Below are 10,336 nucleotides of genomic sequence, written 5' to 3'. Positions count from 1 at the left end.
TACACCTCTAGATAACTCTAATTCTGTCCCTTTGTTTTCTTTCCCAAATGAGGGATCATTTTTCCGCTTTGCCCCATCTCCATTTGAGACCTACTTTATTCCTTTTCTTTCATTTTTCTCCACAGTAACCAGACTCCCCCGCTCAGACTCACCTCTTTCATCTAAGCAACCTGACTTTCTTCTCTCTCGGACTTGTGATCAAGGCTGGAAGCCAAGATGTTGCATCTAATGTACAAGCTAATATTTTAGCCAGCTTTTACCGAGCTGCTGAAAATCAATGCGGCATAAAACACAGCTCTTATAAATGAATGCGAGACAGGTTCAACCCGGCCCAGTCCGGTTGATGGTACACGGAGAAGAAGAGAGAGAGAGACAGAGAGAGAAATGTTCTGTTATTCCTGATGTGTTCACTGATTTGTTATTACCTACTGAGCCTTTTCTCAGCCCTTTTTAAGATTATTTAGATAAATCACAGGGCGCCAAGGAGCACAGAGCGCCTCGGAGAAGTAACACCTCCGAGTCATGCTTCCCTTCCACTAAAAATGTAAACATTTCAAGGGTTTTGGCCCCAGGTCTTTGACTCATCACCTCATTCGGGTCCAAACCAAGGAACCAGTGAGTCTTGAACTCAGGGAGTCAGCATATGCATTAATGCAAAACCACATCGTGCATTTGAATGAGCTCAAAAGGAGCTGGAAGTCATCTGCTTTGGAAGAAGTCAGTTTGAATGAGTTTTGTTACTTGTTAAGTGTTACACCAGGGGTTTGTCCACTTGGGCCAGAGGTGGGGCCCCCGGGGCGGCACAGGACCTCAGCCTTGGCAGATCAGGAGCGGACCCCAGGGTTTGTTCAAGAGAAAACCACTTCCTATTCCCTGAGAAACCTGTGAATAAAGACAGAGGCAGTTTCCTGTGTCTGGTGATTTTTGAAGTGACACGACAGTCCGAAACCTCCAGAAAGCTGGTCGGAATCGATCTGTCTTCAGAAGCAATGTCACTGAGCCCACTAACCCTACACCAGAGAGACAAAGAGTTTCGGGTTGGTTTGTTTATTTAATGCTGGGAGCCGTTTGAGAGTTTTTGTTTTTTGAGTTCAACATCCAGCTGACCCAGTCTTCTGAAACAAAGCTCTTTAGCAGATCCTGTGAGAGGCATCAGTGTATACACTCTGGAAGCTTCCACTTTGCTTGTTTGCAGTTAGCACCTAGCAGTCACGCAGCGGCTGGCGGTGAGAACTGTCTGCACGCCCGGGGTGGGCAGCCCGCGCTGGGGGGCAGCCCCGCTGCCTCGGGGGCCGCTGTCTCTTGCTCAGTCCTTCTGGAGCTGCGGCTCCAACCCGAGCTCCGTCATGCCTTCTGCTGGCCCTGGGCACTTTGGCTTTCGTGGATCCTTCAAAAATTATTAAAAATTATACTTGATGACCATAGTTGGTATGAAGGCAGCTATATGAACATCATATTAAAACATTTTCTTCAACTTAAAAGTTTACTTTTCGGGGCGCCTGGGTGGCGCAGTCGGTTAAGCGTCCGACTTCAGCCAGGTCACGATCTCGCGGTCCGTGAGTTCGAGCCCCGCGTCAGGCTCTGGGCTGATGGCTCAGAGCCTGGAGCCTGTTTCCGATTCTGTGTCTCCCTCTCTCTCTCTGCCCCTTCCCCATTCATGCTCTGTCTCTCTCTGTCCCAAAAATAAATAAACGTTGAAAAAAAATTTTTTTTTAAAAAAAGTTTACTTTTCTTTCTTGTGATTTAAAAAAAAATTTTTTAATGTTTATTTATTTTTGACAGAGAGAGAGAGCATGAGCAGGGGAGGGTCAGAGAGAGGGAGCCACAGAATTGGAAGCAGGCTCCCGGCTCTGAGCTGTCAGCACAGAGCCCGACACGGGGCTTGAACCCATGGACTGTGAGATCATGACCTGAGCCGAAGTCGGATGCTTAAGTGATTGAGCCACCCAGGCACTCTTTATTCTGATTTTAAAAGGACTTAAGGGGGGCCTGGGGGTTCAGTCAGTTGAGCATCTGACTCTTGGTTTCAGCTCAGGTCATGACCTCATGGTTCATGGGTTTGAGCCCCAAATCAGCTCCACGCTAATTGTGGAGCCTGCTTGGGGTTCTCTTCTCTCCCTCTCTCTCTCTGTCCCCACTCCCTCTGTCTTTCTCAAAATAAATAAAGAAACTTTAAAAAAAAAAGTAAAATAAAAGAACTTATTTTTCATGGATCCCTAAAGTATTGGGGACAACAGGAACTCTACCTACTGGGCTAGTGGACGTCCGCCCTGGGTCCAGCCATTACATCCATATTCCAAACGTGCAAGAGGACGAAGAAGCACCCAGGGGGAACACTTCCCTGATGAGATCCCATTATGCCTCATTCTGGAAGACCCAGACCGATTGGCCAAAGCTTAGCCACATGGCCGCTCGTAGTGCAAAGGAGTCTGGAAAATGCAGTCTTTATTCTAAGTTCCCAGTGCCCAGGGTTAGACAATTAGCAGCATCTGCCAAAATTGTCCATGTAAACAAATGGATACCTCTCTTAAATAAATAGAAGTGGGGCATATCAAATAATGAATAACAAATAAAAGCTTACTATGCTAGGGACGACTGGGTGGCTCAGTCGATTAAGCATCCAACTTCGGCTCAGGTCATGATCTCGCTGGCTGTGAGTTTGAGCCCCGCATCGGGCTCTGCGCAGACGGCTCAGAGCCTGGGTCCTGCTTCGGATTCTGTGTCTCCCTCTCTCTCTGCCCCTTCCCTGCTAGCGCCCTGTCTCTATCTGTCTCAAAAATAAATAAAAATTTAAAAAAAAAAGCTTAATCTGCTAGAGGTACATTCAAGATTTCTTTTAAGACAGCCCATACAGAAAAACAACACAAAACACAAATCCCCTGTCTATTTGCCTATGTCTAAAATTCCTGGACAGGAACTCTATTTTAGCCCCGGTTTCAGTGCACATAATTTGCCCTCATCCTCAACGTTCACCCTCCATGCCTCAATTCTGACACTTGTAGTACTCCTTCCCCCAATATCAAGGCTCAACTCAAATAGATTCTTCTAGAAACACTCCATCTACCAGCTCTTCACAGGACCCACTCTGCCTTGGGAGTGAGCTGCTCCCCAGTCCCCCTCACCCAGCTCTGGGCAGGTGGCTGCTAGGGACATGCTCGTCTCCAAACACATACGAAGCACGAATAAAGAGTTGTCGAATGAAAACACAAATGGGGTATTTCAGTGAATGATGTGTTTGTCACACCTGGCTTCTTCGCGGATAAATCTGTACATCTACAGCATCTAAGAGCGTTTAGCAGACAGTAGGTGCCTAACTGATAACCTAAATGAGAAAACAAAATTGCCGCGGCTTCATCATCAATAGTTTGCGTGGCTGAAATTTATGAGAGGCCAGAATGCCGTTGTTCGTTTCCAGCTTTCAAATTCTTGCTACGGAAGGAATGTTCCCCTCAGAGCACCTTCTAGCCTGTGGAAGCTGGCTCCGTGAAGTGTGATCAGCGTCTGGTCCCACAAGTAACTTGACCGTGTTCGCACTGCCTGCAACAATTCAAGGGTCTCTGAAATGGAGGTGAAATACATCTGAAAATAATGAAGGGAGGCTCTTATAATACTCAGAGGGAAAATTACCATCTTCCTTACAATATAAGTTTGTACATTTTCTTTCTGGACAACCTTTAGAAGGGACCCTACTGTCATTCCACAGAAGACAGCAACCAGAGTAAGCAAATTCCATGTTTAAGAAAATGTATTTTCAGCCAAGATAAATTAAGTACCTAGCACAGTGCCCAAACATATGCATACGCAAATTACTCGAATGAATAAATGGTAATTAACCAATCCATAAGGCAATTTGTCACTTTTTCAAAATAAGTCACAATTAGATGCTTTCTTCAGACCACTTTAGTATAATTCAAGTGATTTAATTTATAAAAAATCCAATTTATACTTGCTTTCCAAGGGAACACCTAGTTCTTAAAGCCAGTTATGACTTCAGGTGTATCAGTTAATTGAAATTTATAACTCGTAGCCCTAATTACCCTCCAATGCCTGGATGACACGCTGAAGGATGGTGGTTTTGACAGGTTCCAAAGTCCAGGTGATGTGTGGGGAGGCAGAAAGGTGGGCCCTTGTGGGGAACGAGGGTTGGCCACAGGTAACAGAGAAGGTGTGTGCTCAAACTGAGAGGTAGAAATCAGAAATGGACAGCACAGGAGATACCAGAAGCTTTCATTTCACCCACAGGATTCAAAATAAGTCAACTCCCGGGGCACCTGGGGGGCTCAGTCGGTTGAGCGTTTGACGCTTGGTTTCAGCTCAGGTCAGTATCCCAGGGTCATGGGATTGAGCCCGGTATCGGGCTCTATGCTGAGTATGGGGCCTGCTTGAGATTCCCTCTCTCTCCCTCTGCCCCTCTGCCCCCAACTCGAGCCCTCTTTCTATATAAAATAAATTTAAAAAAAAATTAAAAAACCCACCAAATAAGTCAACTCCTAATCAGTTTATAAGGAAAGACTTTACCAAGCTAAAACACGAGAAAAATCTAAACATTAAAAAAGAAAAAACAAAACATCTTCTGGGGCACTGGGGTGCCTCATCGGTTAAGCCTCCAACTCTTGGTTTCCGCTCAGGTCATGATCTCACAGTTTGTGAGTTCGAGCTCCACATCGGGCTTCCTGCTGACAGTGCAGAGCCCGCTTGGGATTCTTTCTCTCTCCCTCTCTCTCTCTGCCCCTCCAGGAGGCACTCACTCTATCTCTCTCAAAATAAATAAATAAACTTAAAACAAAATCTTCCTTCTTAGCAATAGGCCAGAGCAGGTCAGACCATTGTTTATAATACATATGAAACCTGCTTTAAGGCGAAAGAAGCGTTTATTCTCATTCATGGAGGCAACGTTCCTCTTCTCTAAACGTCGACTGTCGTCCCCAAACGCCTCAGCTGTCAGTGAACAGGTTCTGCATCTACAGTCACTACTCAGAGACGCTTCATCTACCAAGCTCTTCTTTGAGGAGGATGGTGGACATTTTCATTTAAAACTGCCAATTCGAAATTCAACCGCTTGGCAGTTTAGCCCAAGTCTTTTGTGCATGTAGAGTCCACTCAAAACCCCCTCCCTCTTCTTGTCCTTCCCTCCACCTCCCGCCCCGCTTCTTGGAGGGAGGGATGTGGCCCCTGCATGGGGCGGGCTTCCCCGGCTCTGCGCCCCTCCTTCCCAGCTCCCCTCCACCTCCCCCTGCTAATGTTGAGCCTAGGGAGGTTCAGTTTGGCCCTCCCGGCCAAGTCTGGTTTCCCGGCTATTGCTTCCACCACTTGTCCAAGAAATACATCCCAAAACTAAGCGTCCCCTATTGTTCTAGGCTGAAATTCCCTCTGGGGCCAGTCTCCACCATTGCCACGCGAAACCAGGGGCAACACGGGAGCTGAAAAGAATGGAAAACTAATATTATCAAATCAACGTCGCAAATGAAATATGGAAGCGGAGGAGCAAGTAGCATGATCCAGATCATATGTCCCTGTTCGGATTATTGCTGCGTGTGTTTGAGAAAATGAAAGCAGAGAAGATAAATATAATTGGCTTGTCTTTTTAATCATTATGGGAATGTTTGCTATTTAATAAATTTATGACATTTTAAAATGCTTTGCCAAATGCATGCTTCCCCAAACAGTGTTAGGTTTTGAGCTCCTTTAAGGCAAAGATCATGCCTCATATTTATTTTATGTGTCATAGCAACTATCACGGGGCCAAGGGGTCACTAAATACCGACCGCTCTGCCTCCAGCTAATGAAAGGTAGCCCCGTGCATTGTGCATCGTTCCCTATCTAAACAGAATCCCACAAAGGAAACTGGGCTTAATCAGTTGAGAGGGGATGGTGTTAGGGGAAGGAGAATGTTCCATTACTCAATACCCAATGAGTATTTTGTGTTAAGAAACTCTGTGAGCAAGTGAGGCAATATGCAAAAGCCATCCCCACAAGAATGAGTTAGGACCACCGTGTTCCGTGAGGTGACCCTGTCCTTTGTCATTCAGGGTGGGAAGACGTTTAAAGAGAGCATGATTAATAATTAGCTTATTTAAACACAGTGGGATGCATGATCACCCAGGAGTTTTTTTTTTAATGTTTATTTATTTTTTGAGAGAGAGAGAGAGAGTGTGTGAGTGGGGAAGGGGCAGAGAGAGGGGGACACAGCATCCAAAGCAGGCTCCAGGCTCTGAGCTGTCAGCACAGAGCCCAACTCGAGGCTCGAACCCACAAACCACGAGATCATGACCTAAGCCGAAGTCATTCACTTAACTGACTAAGCCACAAAGGCACCCCCACCCCAGGAGATTTTAAGACACAATAGAATTGGGGCATCTACCTGAGTGGCTCAGTCATATGAGCGTTTGACTCTTGATTTTGGCTCAGGTCGTGATCTCAGGGTTGTGGGATCGAGCCCCTCATCAGGCTCCATGCTGACTGTGGAACCTGTGTAAGATTCTCTCTCTCTCTTCCTCTGCTCTCTCCTTTGCTTGCTTTCACTCTTGCTCTCTAAGGTTAAAAAAAAAAAGGGGGGGGGGCACAATAGAGTCCTAGAACATTAAGGCTGGTAAGTTCTTTGGAAATCAGAGTTCAATACCAAAGGGAAAAAAATCTGTTCCCCGGAACGAGAATTTGTTGGTTTTTTTTTTTTTTTCTGAGAAATTGGTTCTGTTAACACAGAGAAACGACAACAACAACAAAAAAAACACTGTTTGCAGCCAGATAAATTTGGTTCATACTTTTATTAACCCGTTAGTCCACATTAACACATACAGGGAAATTTTTCCATAAGTCAACTTTTTAAAACTATCATTCTCCCAAATACCTGCGTACTAATCTTCTCCACTTCATGTTTTGGTGACGTGACCGTTGTCACCTTGCGGGCGGAAACGCGCGTCCCCTTCTCCTGTTACAGGTGAGAAAAACGTCCCAGGGGACGACGTGATGCGTCCGAGGCCACGCGGTCATCCGAGGCCACGCGGTCATCCGATGGCAGCACCGAAACAGGGGCGGACTAGTGAGCGTAGTTGCCGGGGTGGTGCGACCACACGAATAGTAGGGGCGATTGTTGTAGCGGTAGTGGTAGTAATAGCGGTAGGAGCAGAAGTAGTAACAGTCGTAATTGTAGTACCAGCAGCACCGGAAGTTACGGCAGCAGTAGGGGTGGTAGTAGCCGTCCCGGGAGAGCAGCGGAAGCGGAAGTGACGGTAGTAGGCAGCCCTGGGAGACGGCGACCGTGGCCTCAGCGCCTTGTACTGGGCACACTGTATGAGCTCCAAACCCTTATTTTTGCACCAGGCTCCCCACCCGGCAGGTCCACCTGGGGAGGGCAGTTCTCACCGTGGCGTCCTCAACACTTGAAAGCCCGGGCCGACTGAAGCAGGAACTTCATCCGTATTTATCGGCCGTAGAACGAATAAACGCTTACAAATCGTCCCTGTCGAGACTAACAAAAGAACAGCTCCAAAGCACCAGAGCGTTCTGTGTTATCGGGAATCAACAAATCTCTCTGTTTAGGATTTCCCCCGCTTCTTCCCTCGAAGGTCAGAACATGCGGTGCGGTGTGTGTCTGGAAAAGCTCTACGAAAGTTCTTGAATTTCAGGAAACAGAATTACGAGCGACGGCTCCTCGTGTAAATGAGCAAAGACACGTTACGACAGTTTGGCAAATTACCTTGAAATATGAACAACACACGCAGAAGGAAAACTCGAGCAGCGCTTTGCTATTCACCAGGGTCACCCACTTAAAAGATCCCCACCGCAAAATTATTCCGTTAGCAATAATCCAAAAAGGTCACAACGGGTGTAGGCAGGCAGGAAGGAAACCGGTCTACAAATGAGGGGCCTTACCTGTAATAAAGGAAGTTAAGGATTTTAATGAGCCTACCGGGGGAGCCACTTGGTAATCACTGTTTAGTAAGAGGAAAAATAAACAAAGGGGAAAATGATGGATGTTAGTGAACAAGAAAATGTCCTTAATAAATTCCTCATCTTCAATCTTGGTGCATTCTTTGACCATGGTGCTTTTTCTTTTTCTATCTGCTTAAAGATGTTTATTCCAAAAAGGTTAGTTTTTATTTTGAGTCTAAAGGAAAAATTGGGAGGACATAGTGACAAGATGGCTGTCTCAGGTACTCACGGGAAGGGGGAAAGGGTGTCCTAAACCTTGTACTTCCAGGGGGCAGAGCAAAGGTCTGTGGGTGGCAGCACCAGGGAGCCACATTTCCCACGTATGTAGCTCAGAATTTTCTCATAATTAGAGCTGATCGGTAATGGGTCCATTTGCCTTGAAAAATACAGGTTGGAACGTTCTGCCGCTGGAAGTGTCTGGGCAAAGTTGAGGCCACCATTGGTCAGGAGAAAGTTGGCATCCAAGTGTCCTTTACCTTCTGGGACTCCCCAGCTCTCTGTGGAACACAAAAGACTCTTCATTTCCTTGCTGCTTGAGCACTCCTGCAGAACATTAGGTGAATATTGTCAACCGGTGACTACTTTCAAAGGGTTATTTGGTCCTGATGTGATCGTTGGGACAGACAGTCTTAACTGAGTGCTCAGGTGAACACGAACATGTTACCTTTTGTTTAAAGCAAGAAGCGAAGGCAAGAAGTGAGCATTCTCACCTCCCCGTGGGCCTGGTCCCACCACGAAACACACCCAAACTGGTAGAAATCGGTTTAACTGCCATTCTGTAGAACTTCCATTGAGCCTTCAGGAACGATGGAGGGCTTGGGCGAGTTCTGATGTGCAGCTACACTGAATCCCTGGCCTCGTGGACACCCATAAACATTGCATTAAAAAACTTTTAAAAACCGGTCAGAAAACAGACAACCGAACAGAAAAACAGACAAAAACACTTCTCAAAATCAGATATCTAATTTGGCCATAAATATACAAAATGTCCTTAGCCACTTGGTTGCCAAAGAAATACAGATTAAAAGAATAACAGGGGTGCTTCGGTGGCTCAGTCGGTTGAACGCCTGACTCCTGATTTGGTTCAGGTCATGATCTCACGGTTCGTGGGATCGAGCCCCGCGTCAGGCTCAGCGCCGACCGCACAGAGCCTGCTTGGCATTCCCTCTCTCGCTCTCGCTCTCGCTCTCGCTCTCACTCTCGCTTTCTCTGCCACCGCCCCCTCTATTAAAATAAATAAATAAACTGAAAAAATATATAACAAATTGCTACTGTATAACCACCAAAGGCCCCAAAATTAAAAAGATCCCCAATAGCAAGAGTTGGCAGGATGCGAAGTAGCTGGAACACACACATTGTTGGTGCGAGTGCTTGTTTGCCCTTCACTTTGGGAAACCATCCAGCGGTATCTATCAAGATTGAACATATGAATACCCTAGGACACATAAATTATATTGCTGGGTACACACAGAACTGCATGCTGTTGTGCACTCGAAGACCCGTACAAGAATGTCCATGGCGGTATTGTTTATGATAACCAAACATCAGAATCCATCAACAAGGGAATGAGTAAACCAATTTGCCACGTCCGTAAAAGGAAATACTGTGTAGCAAAGAAAATGGACTGTAGCTATTTGCCATAGCATGGATGAATCTCCTAGCACGGAGTAAAGGAACGTGAATAAAGAAATGGTACATCTTGTATCATTCTCTTTATGTAAAGTTCAAAAGCAGCAAAACTCATCTACGGTTTTAGAATTCAGAACAACAATCACCTTTGGAGTGGTGATAACGATAGAGAAAAGCACAGGGGGGTTATCTGTGGCGCTGATCGTATTTTGTTTCTTGACTTAGGTTGTCATACACAGATGTAATCACTGTGCGAAAATCCGTTGAGCTATATGGGTGCGATCTGTGCACTTTTCTGTATGTCACACATCAATAAAAGTTTGTTACACTAGATTATTTGATTGAAAATTTCCTGCAACTTTTAACTTCCTCTGATTGTTTTTACTTTACTCAATACTAAATAATTCTAAAATGGGACTTCTGTAAACCAACCCATGGTCTGGCAGAAGCTGGTGTGCCAGAACCGAAGGAGAGGCTAGTGCTAGGGATGGAGGAACATTCCGACAGAAACCGTGAAGGTAATTACGGACACCTCGACCCAGAGAACTTTAATGCTTGGCTGGTAACCAGATGGAAAGAAGTTTATTAGCATGGCTTCCAAGAAAGCATTCATTTCAGGAAAAATTCTTTCCACTCCTACATGCAACTCACAACGCACGTGCACATACTAAATGCACAAGTTCACAGAGCTTAGAATCTGTTTGTGTATTTGCATTGTGTAACCACATAGAATTTCTTCCTTCTTGAAGTTGTTCGCTCTCACACAAAGGTCTCA

The sequence above is a fragment of the Prionailurus viverrinus genome, chromosome B2, assembly GCF_022837055.1.
Source record: "Prionailurus viverrinus isolate Anna chromosome B2, UM_Priviv_1.0, whole genome shotgun sequence".
Taxonomy (NCBI): Eukaryota; Metazoa; Chordata; class Mammalia; order Carnivora; family Felidae; genus Prionailurus; species Prionailurus viverrinus.
The sequence above is the reverse complement of the archived record's forward strand: the minus strand, read 5'-3'. Positions refer to the sequence as shown.